At 38.6% G+C, this 12,850-nt stretch overlaps 1 protein-coding gene across 3 annotated transcripts in view; it reads left to right on the top strand.

The window, feature by feature from the left end:
* LOC106531295 (beta-1,3-galactosyltransferase 1) overlaps positions 1-12,850 on the top strand; it is a 79,173-nt gene that overhangs the window by 10,892 nt on the left and 55,431 nt on the right. For all 3 annotated transcript variants that reach the window (XR_001311895.1, XM_014027113.1, XM_014027112.1), the window contains exon 2: positions 7,567-7,656. The gene's annotated coding sequence lies outside the window, so the exon portion shown is untranslated. The remainder of the gene's footprint in view (positions 1-7,566; positions 7,657-12,850) is intronic.

Here is a 12,850-nt window from a genome sequence, read left to right as displayed (position 1 = left end):
TATATACACTAATGGTAGGAGAAACACTGTCTCGTGTATAATGCTACCACTAATTTCACAGACTTCATAATTCTTCAGTTTTGCGGTGTGTCCTCTCTGGTGGGGAAACAGATTATTTTTGGGACACACACTTGTAGGTGTGTTTCGAGAAGGGAGTCTTTGCAGTCCCTATGTGGGGGGGGGGGGGGGGGGGGGGGTGTTCCTGCATGTGGGTGGAATTTGTGAAAGACATGATTTGACTTATTTGGGTGGGATTTGGTTGGATTAATACTGGGCAGCTGTGGGGGACATGTAACAATTTGGCTCAACCAAAATGGCCAGAAAGCATAATAGTTTTACTGTTAACACACAAACTCCCAAGAACATCCCACTTAGCGACTGCAGAGACCCTTACCAGCCTGTTTCTGTCACTGAAAACTGTCCGGTCTGCAACAGGAGCCTGTCGTTAGCAACATAAACTGAGCTGTGCTGCTGATGTCCATGTTTTCTTCACATTTTTGCGTTTATTTAGAAAAATACCCAAGTTTTTTTTCTCCTTTGACAACTTTTCCGACAACACGAGCAATTCTTATAAATACACTGATAATACACTGACAAACGTCTGATACAACACTGTGAAAAAACAAAAACAACTACTGCTGTTTTTATGCTTAGCTTTATGTGACATTTGGAGACCGAGAGAAATTATGATGATTTATGCCCCACAACACAATATTTCAGTTCTACTTGGGAAAATATTAAACTTATTGTGGCAGTACATTGTGTATAATATGACTCTCTGAAACTTTATGGCAGATTTGGGGTTAAATTTTTGCATTATACTTGCATAAATACAGTAGTTTTGTTTAAAACTTTAAATACTTATTGCTGCAATTCCTAAAACCTCCCAGATCTCATATTATTAACAGAGCTACTGTTTGTTTTTTTTAACTTTTGATTTGATGACTTTCAACACAAAACTCAATCTGGGTCAGAATGATATGTTGTCTGACATTTTGATGACATTTGATAGTCGGAGCGTGCATTCTCTCAGTTTCCCTCTCTGAACATTGTGAGGTTTGTACCGAATCACCACGCAGGCCTGGACTCCGGGGGGGATTCTCTGTTTTCTTGTTTCCTTCTGACTAAAGAGCATCACTGCTCCACCTGGATGTGAGGAGGAGCAGAGAAGGCAGAAATCAAAGCAATAAACCTCGTCTTCTTTTCTTTTTCTACATTTCTACAGCCTGCAAGCATGAATCACTCATGGAACTGCATGTGCCTGAGTGAAATGAAACCAATCTTTACTAATTTAATGAAATCCGAGTGTCTTGTCCTTACAAGTCTTATCCTAATTAGAAATGAAAAAAGCTGTGAGTGGCAGAGTGGGGAATTATTAAAGAGAACAGTTGGGTGCTAATGGAAAACCCTCTTCCTGCTTCTTCCAAGTGTGAAAGTCTAAGAACTTCAGTAGCAGACTCGAACACGACCTCCTAATTTATCCACAAAGTGCTGTCGTTTATTTTCCATATTTAGCAGAAAGACGAAATTTCCATGGTTTGGAACGACAGTTGCTCGTGTTTTTGAAGCACAAACACGTGCTCAAAAAAAAAAAAAGGCTTGGTGGTTTAAATAAAACACGGCCTTGGAGTGAATTCAGATGTCTCTGCCTCGTCGACACCACTCAGTCAGTCTTTTATTTAAGTAAAACACAGAAACAACACTTGTCAGCCTGATGCGCTTCTAAAAAAAAAGGAAAACACAAAATCGTAGAAGCAGTTTGCGGTGCCCGAGTCCCTCTTAAGGATTAATGTCTGAGAGGTGGAGGACCCATGTTGTGGCTCTGATGAGGCAATTTGTATAGTTCTGCAAGAAAACAATGGTAGTTCATTTTACTGCGATGCGTCTCCAGGGAAACATCAGCATGGCTCCTGCTCCGTACAGCGTTGAGCAAAGACTGATAATAAATCAAAAGATGCTCGGGTGCTGGGGAAGGGGGGTGGTGGTGGTGGTGGTGGTAGGGTTACTACTCACTCTTTAATGGCCCATGTGTTGTTTGTACCTCGAGTTAGAAGATTTAAAGGCAAAATCTCAAATTCAGATGTGAACACAAAGCCGGGGACATCAAATGCTGTTACCTCCTGTTGGTGTGCTCCGAACTAAACAGCCAAACAAACAATGAAACTAACATTATCAGAAGGAATCGTATCACCCCAACCCCATCAAACACTGACACACACAAACTCACGTGATTACATGATTCAGTTCAGGCATACGTGTCAATGTGAAGGGATTTACGTTATCAATTAATGAATTAATCTTAAATTGATGATCTTATCGATCCAATTAGCGGCTGTTTTCCTAAAAGCCAGAGTTTTCTCTTGAATCAAGAGGGTCTTTTCATAACATGAAGGGCTAAATGTTTTGTATGCAGAATTAAAAAAATAAGCACATTTTTATTTTTTAATAATTTATTGAACCAGCTTTATTAAATACAGACTGAAAAAAAGATTGTGGATTTCTCACACATTATTAAACTTGAACGTATTTATGAAATGTAACAAAACAGGAATCTATTAGGTTGCTGAATGGGGACAAAAAAAGATGAGAAGAATAAAATATATAAAAACACACAATCCATCCTGAGAAGAAATGTAAAACTGTAATTTAAACACGGTAACTTTTTAAGTTAAAGAGTAATTCAAAAACAAACTATAAACATAGTAGTACTGGCAACTGAAGACTATCGGCTATCTATTTGTTTGCTTCCTGGTGGTTCTATCTGGCCGGGCTACCTAACCCAAATATTGTTTGCAGCGACTGTAATGTTTTCTTGTTTTTTTTACACAAGTTTAGCTCAACAACAAGAAGCTAACGTTAGCTGCAATTAGCCTTATGTTTTCTGTCGTCCTGCTCTCTTGTCTTAAGCATCATAGAGCTGGATGGTCCAGTACAGCCTTCGATACTTTTCTTTCGAGTTAGGTTTAGTCCATTATCATTGTTGTGTTGCAAATAAAATAAGATTCAATCGTATTTAATATTCTGCTCCCGCCCACATCAAGGCGACTTTCTGCTCTATGCAAACAGAGCCGGGGAAGAGTAACCCCTAATTTACATTACTTGCGTTCCGTCTCCGCTCCGCTCCGGTCCAACCTCCGCAGCAAATACACACCCATTATAATCAATGAGAGTGTTTACACTGGCTGCAGACGGTGATCCATCAAAATGAGAACAGATCCTATTTTTGCCGGATGACGGAGCAGCGCCGGAGTCAATTTTTAAAGATTACGTCGCACCAACAGGAAAAGACACGAGCACAACATCCGTATCTTCAAAATAAGACACTATTCGGCGGAATAATTTGTCGGAATAATGTCGAAATTGCAGCTATATTAATAAATATACGGATATATTTCTACACAAATGCTGTCAGAATGTATGGTTCTGTTTGGGAAGCAGATGGAAACATGTAGCATGAAGCATATGTGTGGACACACGATACAGAAGTTTCAGAAAGCCGACAGCGAGACAGTTTCAACACAGATACAAAAAGCTTTTATATCGTTGTTTTCAGCTGTGTTTGGAGTTTGTCTTTCACAGAATTAATTATTTTTTGCTGTGACTTCCACATTTATCACTGAATTTATAGCGCGATCTCCTCTGTCGTACCGGAGCGGAGCGGAGGTGGTGTAAACTGGACTTGAAACGCACAGCTGCGACCTGCGCAGCGGAGCGCAGCGCAGCGGAGATGCATGCAGTATAAATCTGGGGTAAGGCCAGGCTGGCAGCAGAGGCGCACTCTTCTGTGTGGCGGCCAATTATACTGAAATAAGGTCTAATCAGACGTTATCAAGTAATCGAATGAAACAAATATGTTAATCTAATTAACCATTATTCAACAATTAATCGTTAGTCAATCAATTGTTTGCATGCCTAGTCAATGCCATTCATAAACAAAATGTTGCAATCAGTCTGGAACACCAGCTGCCATCTTTCAGCCCCATAGTTTGGTTTCTAGCCATAGTTTGGTGTTTCAAAGTGTTTCCACGCTAAAGGTCTTGTTTTATAATTTTTTGTTTTGTTTTGTTTTGTTTTTTGGATGGAATGATTTCTTTTATTTTATTTTATTTTGCTACATGGGTTTCTGACAGAACTGAAGGGATGGTACACCATTTTTTTAATCTTCTGCACAAAATTTTCCTTGGCTGAGCCCCACTTAAAGATAGTCTGAGACGTTCAGTTCTACAGGAGAGACTCAGAGTAGAACTGCTGCTCCTCCACTTCCAGAGGAACCAGCTGAGGTGGTTCACTTGGTAAGGAGGACTCTTGGATGGTGTGAACCCAACTCCGCTACTAGGGGAAGACTCCCGGGAAGAATCAGTGCACCCTGGAGACACTTTAGCCGCTTCTCTATTGATAAGCACTACTCCAGTCGCTTCGCTTTGGTTTGTTTCTGTCCAGGTGTAGTTCTAGAATTCTCGGAGAACGTCAACGTTGTGTTTTTTAATTATCATGTGTCAGAAAATTAGACAAACCCAGCAGCAATGGATGGATGGATGGATCAGGTTAATGCAGCATTTTGTGACATCAGTTCTGATGTTTCTGAGTATGACCCTGGACTCCAGTACTTGACAAAGTTTTCCCTTCCTAAAGTAATTCTTTGCCCTTCTGCTTATATAAGTGAAAGTTCTCCGTGTGGTTCTGTCTGAGAAATCAGAGCTTAAGCTTGATCCGTTTCTTTTTCTTCTCTAAAATTCCTTCAGATTCCTGGAGCTATTTAATTATATTATGCAGTGTGGAGGGAGAAATATGCTAATCCCTTTCAATCTCTTTTTTGAAACATTGTTTTTTCCCCCCAGCTTCATTTTTGGGGCTGTCGTATCGAGCTGCTGCCCCCACGACCTGACTCTGAAACAAACAGAGGATGTATGGATGGATCTAACATTACTAGATGCGCATACTATGAAATAAAAACCATTTATTTCCTCTAAAGTTTCAGCTTTAAGTGTGCAGAGTGGGACAACTTAGAGTGGGTTATTTCTATGGAAACAAGAGAAAACATGAATGTTTCAGAGTTTGGTATTTTTCATTTGACGGTGAGACGTGTAAAGAGTTTTGTTCCCAGTCCATCTGTAGCACAGAATCACATAAAGATGAGAAAACTGTCTTCAGGAGACCAACTCGGCAGGATAAAAATAGTTTTTGTGTAGGCTCAGCAGGAGGAAAACAGATAAACTGTTGTGCTTCGATTCATTGATGTCTTGCTTTGCTCTGAATGCAACAGAATGGGGGATAAAGTGAAAACAGAAAGCTCACAGAGAGACCTGGAGCCATTACGCAGTTTGCAACTGTGAGCAGCTGTCTTTAGAGATTGTACTTTACTACAAACGCCAGAGGAAATACAGACTCTGAGCGTAAATGGATTGATGTAAAGGAATAAAACAGAAAAGAAAACCTGTTTTCTTTTAAGATATGACTTTGGCTCTGAGTCATGTTTATTTTGTTGTTTTTTTTTTTTTTTGATGCTGTAATGGGAAGTTCTTTAACTCTAGGGTTTTATGTATGAAGTCATAATAAAAATGATCTTTATCGGGTTATAAATTATTCAGATCTAACCTGAAGTGAATAAAAACACAATAGATTCCATTGAGTCATTGTGCCATAAACAAATGCAACAGCTGGTAGGACCTCCTTCAGCAGCAGAATCAGTGATTTTCTATCACGTTAGTGGAATGATTTTGGCCCACTCTTCTTTCCATCGTTAGTTTCTGCTCATCTCTCTGAAGGTCCCACCACAGGGTTTCAGTCAGGTTCTGGACTCTATCTGGGCCATTGCAGCTCCTTGATTCTTTTCTTTTTGATAAATTCTGTTGTAGATCAGACACCGTGTTGGGGATCATTGTCCTGTAGGACCCAGTTTGATTCAAATTTCATCTGTCAGACAGATGGACCCACATTCCACTCTAGAATCCCTTGTACTACAGAAAGTTCATGGTCCACTCAGGGACTACAAGGAGCCCAAACCATCAGCCCTCTACCACCATATGACAACTGGGAGGAGCTTGTGTTGATGAGCTGTTTGATTTTGGCCAAACATTGTTCTGTGTATTATGGAAAACACACCTCTACTTTGCTCCAGACATTGGTCCAGAAGTCTTGTGGTTCCTTCAGATGAAACACATCTTAGTCGTGCTGCCAAGTTGGTTTTAGAGAAAGGAATCTTTCTCCAGCAGCCCTTCCAAACAGGCCATGATCTTTGACCTTTGAGGGCAAAGTTTCAGGTCTCCAATAAATGATGCCTGTCTTGTCTATATTCATGTAAGCAGGTGGAAAAAACTGGACTTGATGCATAAAACATTGAGGACAGACTCGGCTACTAGTAGGGTTGGGCAAAATCGTATCGTGTGCAATTAATCATCAGAGAAGCTTTAATTGATTATTTTTTGGCACTTGATGATTAATATGATTAATGCCACCAGCTAGCCTGACTGGAGATTTCCCCGGTCAGTCCCCTCAATGCTCCTCTCCGCTTCAAATATAATGAACATTAAAAAAAAGTTCTGTAATTTATTTATCATAACTCCCGTTTTACTTGGTCTGTCAACACAAGTTAAAAATAGATGTATATCCTGAAGTCTGTATTTTGGACACAATTTGGAACAGATTTTTAAAGAGAGCAAATCTTTCCCACTAGAGTGATTTAAATCGGTCATATGACTAAGATATTAGGGCATCAAGGGACTCCAGTGGATTAATCATCATATTAATTGTTATTGATTAAACAGTACAATTAATCGTGATTACTTTTTTGCCAATATTGCCCAACCTTAGCTACTAGACATTATTGGCCAAACTGTCATTTTATCAGATATTGAGTATACATTTAGTGTTGTAGTTTTTGACAGTTATTCAAGTCGTAGCCTGAGTGGTAAGATGTGGTACATAATGTTATTTTCAAAGTTTGACCAAAATGACTAACTCCATCAAATCCCAATGAAAAATGAACAGCGATACATGTTCATTTAGGGAGTGTCGGGGTTTAAAGGACAGCTTTAATTTCAAAAAAGTTTCCCTAAGTGGCTAAAAACAGTGTATTGTACTGAAGCATATTGGGTTGTACTGAAGTGAATTGTATTACATTAAATTTAGGAGTATTGGATCATTGTATCAAATTGTATTGAAGTGTGTTGTGTATTTATTTATTTGAAGCGTGTTGTATTTTATGGTTTTGTTTTGTACTGTTTTGTCATAAATCTTATTGAATTGGTTTGTATTATATTAAAATGCTTTGGTTCACACAAGTTAAATCATTTGAACAATAAAAAAACGTTAACTACTTAAAAATAAATAGTTATTCTGTTTCAGTGTTGCAATGAGTCCTTTTAAGGTTACTGCTATTTTATCATGACTTACAAAACATCATCAATATTAAATAAAATTGTTTTTGTGTCACAACAAAGCAAAATGGAGAAACGTGCCAAATATGAATGTTACCAAGTTTCTCACTTGAAATAAGTGCAAGTGTTCCATGAAACTGTCAATCATTTATTTGCACTTGTATTTGAAATCTGCTCATTTCTTTTCCAGGAGGACTTGGAGCTTTCATCTGATCTGGATCTCCACCAACATTTAATGGATTCTGGTTCAGTCTCTGCTCCATCCCTATCTTCAGTTTCAGTAAGTTAAACCCAGTATTTTTAAACAAAATGGTTCCTTCCTTCCTGTTTTGACTGAAGACTGAATGTGTTTTAATCTCATCAGTTTTGTATCGAATAAGCTTCAGGTTTATTCAGTTTGTGACCTTTAAACGTGGCCATGTTTGAATTTAAATTAAACTTGTCTGCTGGTGTTCTAAAAGCTGATACACAATGATCTGTTTGTTTGAAATGACTCATTAATTTCTAATATTTCTGCAACACCACATCATGTATTCATGAGAGAAGAAGTTCTGCTTATAAGTTCCTCAGATGAAGAGTTCTGTATACAAACTTCAGCCTCAAGAATGATGAGTCTGCATCTTTTTTTGACCCTAAACAGATAGTTCAGCCATAATGTAGTGGGTTTCTGTGCAAAACATAAAAAATTTATTATCTGATCTGTTTTTTTGGAAACAATGGTTAGGGCCCTGTGTCACACTATGATGTTTTAGACAACTTATGTGACATCAGCAAATTTTGTTAAACATGCTGGCACACACTGAGGAAGAGAGAAAAATGTCAGCAGCAGTCACAGAGTGACGCACAGCATCAGCTTATGAAAAAATCTACATGTTGATGGTAGTTAGGCATCATTTTAGAATAACTAACCATCATGTGGATATAAGAGGACTTACAGTACGTTGTCATACAGAGATCCCAGTGCAGAATTTTGAACATGCTCAAACTTTTCACCATATGTGGAACAGTTGTTGATCTGTTTTTACGCACGTTTCAGGTCATGTTATACAAACTGTATGTTCATGAACATTGCTCATCCTTGGACATTTGTCAGAAACAAGCTGGGTAATCATTAAGAAAACACGTGACTTCTGTCAGAATGTGTGGGCGTGTCCTTCAGTGATTGATTGACYGCTGTCAACATGTCATGGATGAAGTCTGAGAGCGGCACTCATAAAAATAATACATTTCTCAGACTGAGTTTATAAATATAAAAAAGAATGAGCAGAGAGCAAAACGAAGCTGGCAGATATTTTTAAACCATCTGTCAGAAAAGAAGAGCCACAGAAATATTCTCACGCTCCACCTGAGAGGACGAGGTGGGTGCAGGAGACAAATATGATGATGTTTAAAACAGACCGGAGCCGCTGCTACAACAACATTGATCAACAGCTGAGTGTGATCTGGCACAAATGGGATGGTTTTTGTGCCACGATCTGATCAGCTGCCGTAAAGCGCAGCCGCCGCAGAGAAGCCCCCCAGATCACTGTGTGCAGCTCAGGGTGCGGCTCCGCTCAGCTGCGCATTTCACTGCAACTCACGGATGTTGCTTTGTTTTGAGAATRAAACAATATTAACAGCAAAACATATTTTGATCAGGATCAAAGTAAAGACGTGACTTTGTTTCGTAATTTTTTGCACCACAACCTGATGTTCTATTAAAGTATCAAGTTTAATAAATATTTGATAATTTAAATGCAATATAGGATTACAAGATTTTAAATAAGTTTCTGGTGATTTAGCTACATTAAACAACTCACCACCCACAGCAGGAATATCTGCTATGATTATCTTTAGAGCCATCACGATAATCTGGACTTCCTTAAGGTTGTCAGAAGGGCAAAAATCGGCATGATTTGCTTGTAGTGTGACGCCGGCCCTAATCTGAATGAAGCCAAGACTAAAGTAAATTTCTGCCATCACAGTTCTTAATACGAATGCTGTTATTTCAACCTCTACCCCACTGAGTTTCCATTTCAAAGATATTTTGGCAGAAGTAGTAGTTTTCCAGGACAATGATTGGGGACTACTGGTCCAAAACATTTGCACCGAGCCATCATGGTACAAATACATACGTGCACTGTTACAACCCCTGTAGATACCTGTGTAATGTGAAACTGTTGGCAAAGTAAAACTTTATAAATTAGTGTTCAAATGGACCTCTGTGAAAATGTAAAGATTATAGTTTATCAGTCCTGTTTATTGTAAATTTTAATTATTCAAGAATAAATTTACTCAGGGAAGATATTTGTTCATTTTGATTTTTGCATTTCTTCACAAGGAATGTTTATTTGCATTGCACATTTTCAGCAACAAGACAATTTAAGGAGCTTTATGTGATGAAAAAAAAATGCATTCACTCATATTAATTTGTGTTCCTTGGCTAAAGTTGTTGTTTGTCATGATATTTGTTAGGTTCCCTGGCAATAGTTGTTGCATTTCCTTGTGATAGATTTTGAATTCCCACACAGTTGTTTTGCATTCCTTGGTGATGGTTGTTGCTTTACCTGGTTGTTGCGTTACCTCGTGATAGGTGTTCTCGCAATAGGTTTTGATCTCTCTTGCATTGGTTTTGCATTCCCTTGCATTAGTTTTGCATTTGATTGGATAGTGTTTCCTTGCAACAAGTTTTTGCATTTCCTAATAATTGCTGTTGCATTTTGATGCAATAGTTTTGAATTCCCTCATGATAGTTTTTGCACTGTATATAAATAATTTTTTTACTTTTCAGGATGGCTAATTTTTCCATTGAAGAAACTAATACACTTATTCATTTAATACAGTAAAAAACAGACTTTACTCAGTTTTTGAACTATAAAAGTGATCGTTGGTGGAGCTAATGTTCAACAGAAGGACTAATTATCTCATTTTGATCTGTGACACAACTTTTAAATTATTGGTTTTATTATGACATCACTTTGTTCAGGATGRCACTGCAATAAGCAGATGTGATGCTTCTATAATCAAAGACAGTAAAAATCAAAAAGTTATCAGATTCCTTTGATAACTGAGAATATTATGTATGTAGAAATTAGGTTTGTTTGAGATTTTGATGTCATATTTTAATCACGATTTCACAGTTTGATGGTAATAAAACATGAGTTTAAAAAGGCATCAAACAATCTAATTGATTTAAAAACATAAATGCAGCCAGGCCTACTGTGCAACATAAATGTTTCACAAGTCATAAAACTGTTTATAAATATTGCAAATATACTGTATAAAGTACATTTTTGACTGCTCGGATACAAGCAGTAAAACATGCTGACAGCCACTTTGTTTAAAATCCATCTGATATATCAAGACAGTGATTTTTTTTTCCAGTTTCAACTATTGATATTTTGAAGAGCAAGGCTAAACTTGGGGATGAATAAGTGATGAGACTGAATTCTAAATCAGTTTCAGCTAAACCCCCAGAGAGCCACCAAGCTGGTTTAGGACAGTGATTTAAAAACAAACAGATGTACACAAAGACAGAAAGTCTAAAGACAAATATAAATGTATGATTTAGTTTTTAATATCAACATGTTAATCATACAGATAGTTATTTTTCTCTGCTGTGATTCTTTCTGCAATGTTGGAAATGCGACAAGCTGATTTTAGGWTTTCATTAGCTGTGTTAGTTATTAATTAACTAACTGCTAACATTGAAAAAAAACTGTAAAATGAGTGTCACTCCTCTGGTAGTAGAGCAAAGTCAATTTGCCCAGGTTAAGGATCCAGATCTTTGCACTGAGTCAGGACTCYTGTCTGAGGTCACAATTAATCAGAATCCACCATGTTCTCTAGCWCAGTGGTTCCRAAACTTTTCAGCATTTGACCCACAAACTACCCGCAGCAGAGACCTGTGCCCCCAGCTGTTGTTGMTTYATAAACATTGTTTTCATGTCAAATAAACAAGGACATAGTAACAATATTCATTATGCTATTTTTCTCTATTGTAAGGACACTAGCCTTACTCTTTTGTAAGAARAAAGGCAAAAATTGTTGTTAGTTCTCATATTTTAGTGAAATCAATTCAGAAAATCTTTTCAAGACCCCACCTTTATGTTTCAGGACCCCACTTTGGGTCCCGACGCCAACTTTGGCAGACTGTTGCTAAGCCTGAGAGTTAGCAAACTTGCTGTAAAGGCTGGGTTTTAGTTGGGCTTTGGGTACCCGTGCAGGGCACGCCAACACCCTCGCCAGCCATGTGTTTATACTTGACGCTATGTTGTTGGAGATTTCTCCAACAGGACAAGGGGCAGTACATGTTAAAACTTGTGAAATTGTTGTAAACGAGAGAAAAAGCTTGACAGACAAACAAACTATGTGAATGGTGCACTGCACACACAGCCTTTGCAGAATTTCAAAGATTTGTAGGTGGATGATCACACGCTGGGACATCACGTGGTTGTCGACTATAATCCTAGCTTAAGAACAGAGGAATTCCCAGTTAGAAATGCTGCAGACTCAATAAGTCAAACTCTGAAATGAGTTAAAGGCTTACAGGAAACGCAGCTGACACAAATGAACTGGGTCTTTGATTTGGCTGAAAGACTCACTGGAAACACTGCAGACCCAGATGAGGTTGCTGACATAAACCTCTTTTTTGTTGTGGCTGCTACTAAGMCCAGGTAATTCTAACATGTGCACCTTTCTGAATGGGGCCATTGACAAACATGTTGTGTACTTTATCTGCACCCAGTGGTTCTGGATGAATTCATGTACCTTTTCCCCCCACCTCTTCAACTTTAGGTTGGACACATACAACATAGTTTAGAAAGTTAWATTCTTACCAGTGGACTTCAGAATAAACAGTGTTGGTTCTGAAGATGAGTCCAGGCATCCCTGTTGTTGTTCGGCTCCTCTAACCACCTGAAGAAARGAGGCCCATAATTGAGCAGAGAGGAGAGTGGGGCTGCAAGCTGCCTGTCGATGTGTTGCAGCAGTTTGCTTCTACGCAGAAATTTTTGCTCCCTCTCAGAGTCATTTAGTTATTATTTCCATTAGAACTGTTTCTCCACAGCAGGAGGACATGGAGTAGCATTAAAAAAAAATCAACATTGTTCCCCTTTAGTCTGAAATCCAAACACGAAAGCGGGACAAAATGAGAAGTTTGAAACGTTGAGCCTGACAATGCTGAACTGGAAGAGCGGAGGGAATGAAGACTTCAGAGAGGAGCAGTGAGGAGTGCATACTGAGAGGAAGATGTGAAGAAACAGTGCTCGTCCTCCTCACTCGCAGCATGCATCCATGAATACAGATGGCAGTGTGAAATCAGTGCAGCTGAGGAGAAGTCTGCTGCTAATCAATTCCCTCAGCCAGAGTCCAAACCCTCAGACAAACACTCATCCTGCAGGGTGTTTTATTCTGTTTATCCATCCATCCATCCAACTATCCATCCATCCATCCAACTATCCATCCATCCATCCAACTATCCATCCATCCATCCA

Source organism: Austrofundulus limnaeus, unplaced genomic scaffold (genome assembly GCF_001266775.1).
Source record: "Austrofundulus limnaeus strain Quisiro unplaced genomic scaffold, Austrofundulus_limnaeus-1.0 Scaffold617, whole genome shotgun sequence".
Lineage (NCBI taxonomy): Eukaryota > Metazoa > Chordata > Actinopteri > Cyprinodontiformes > Rivulidae > Austrofundulus > Austrofundulus limnaeus.
This window is presented reverse-complemented; position numbering and strand designations above follow the sequence as displayed.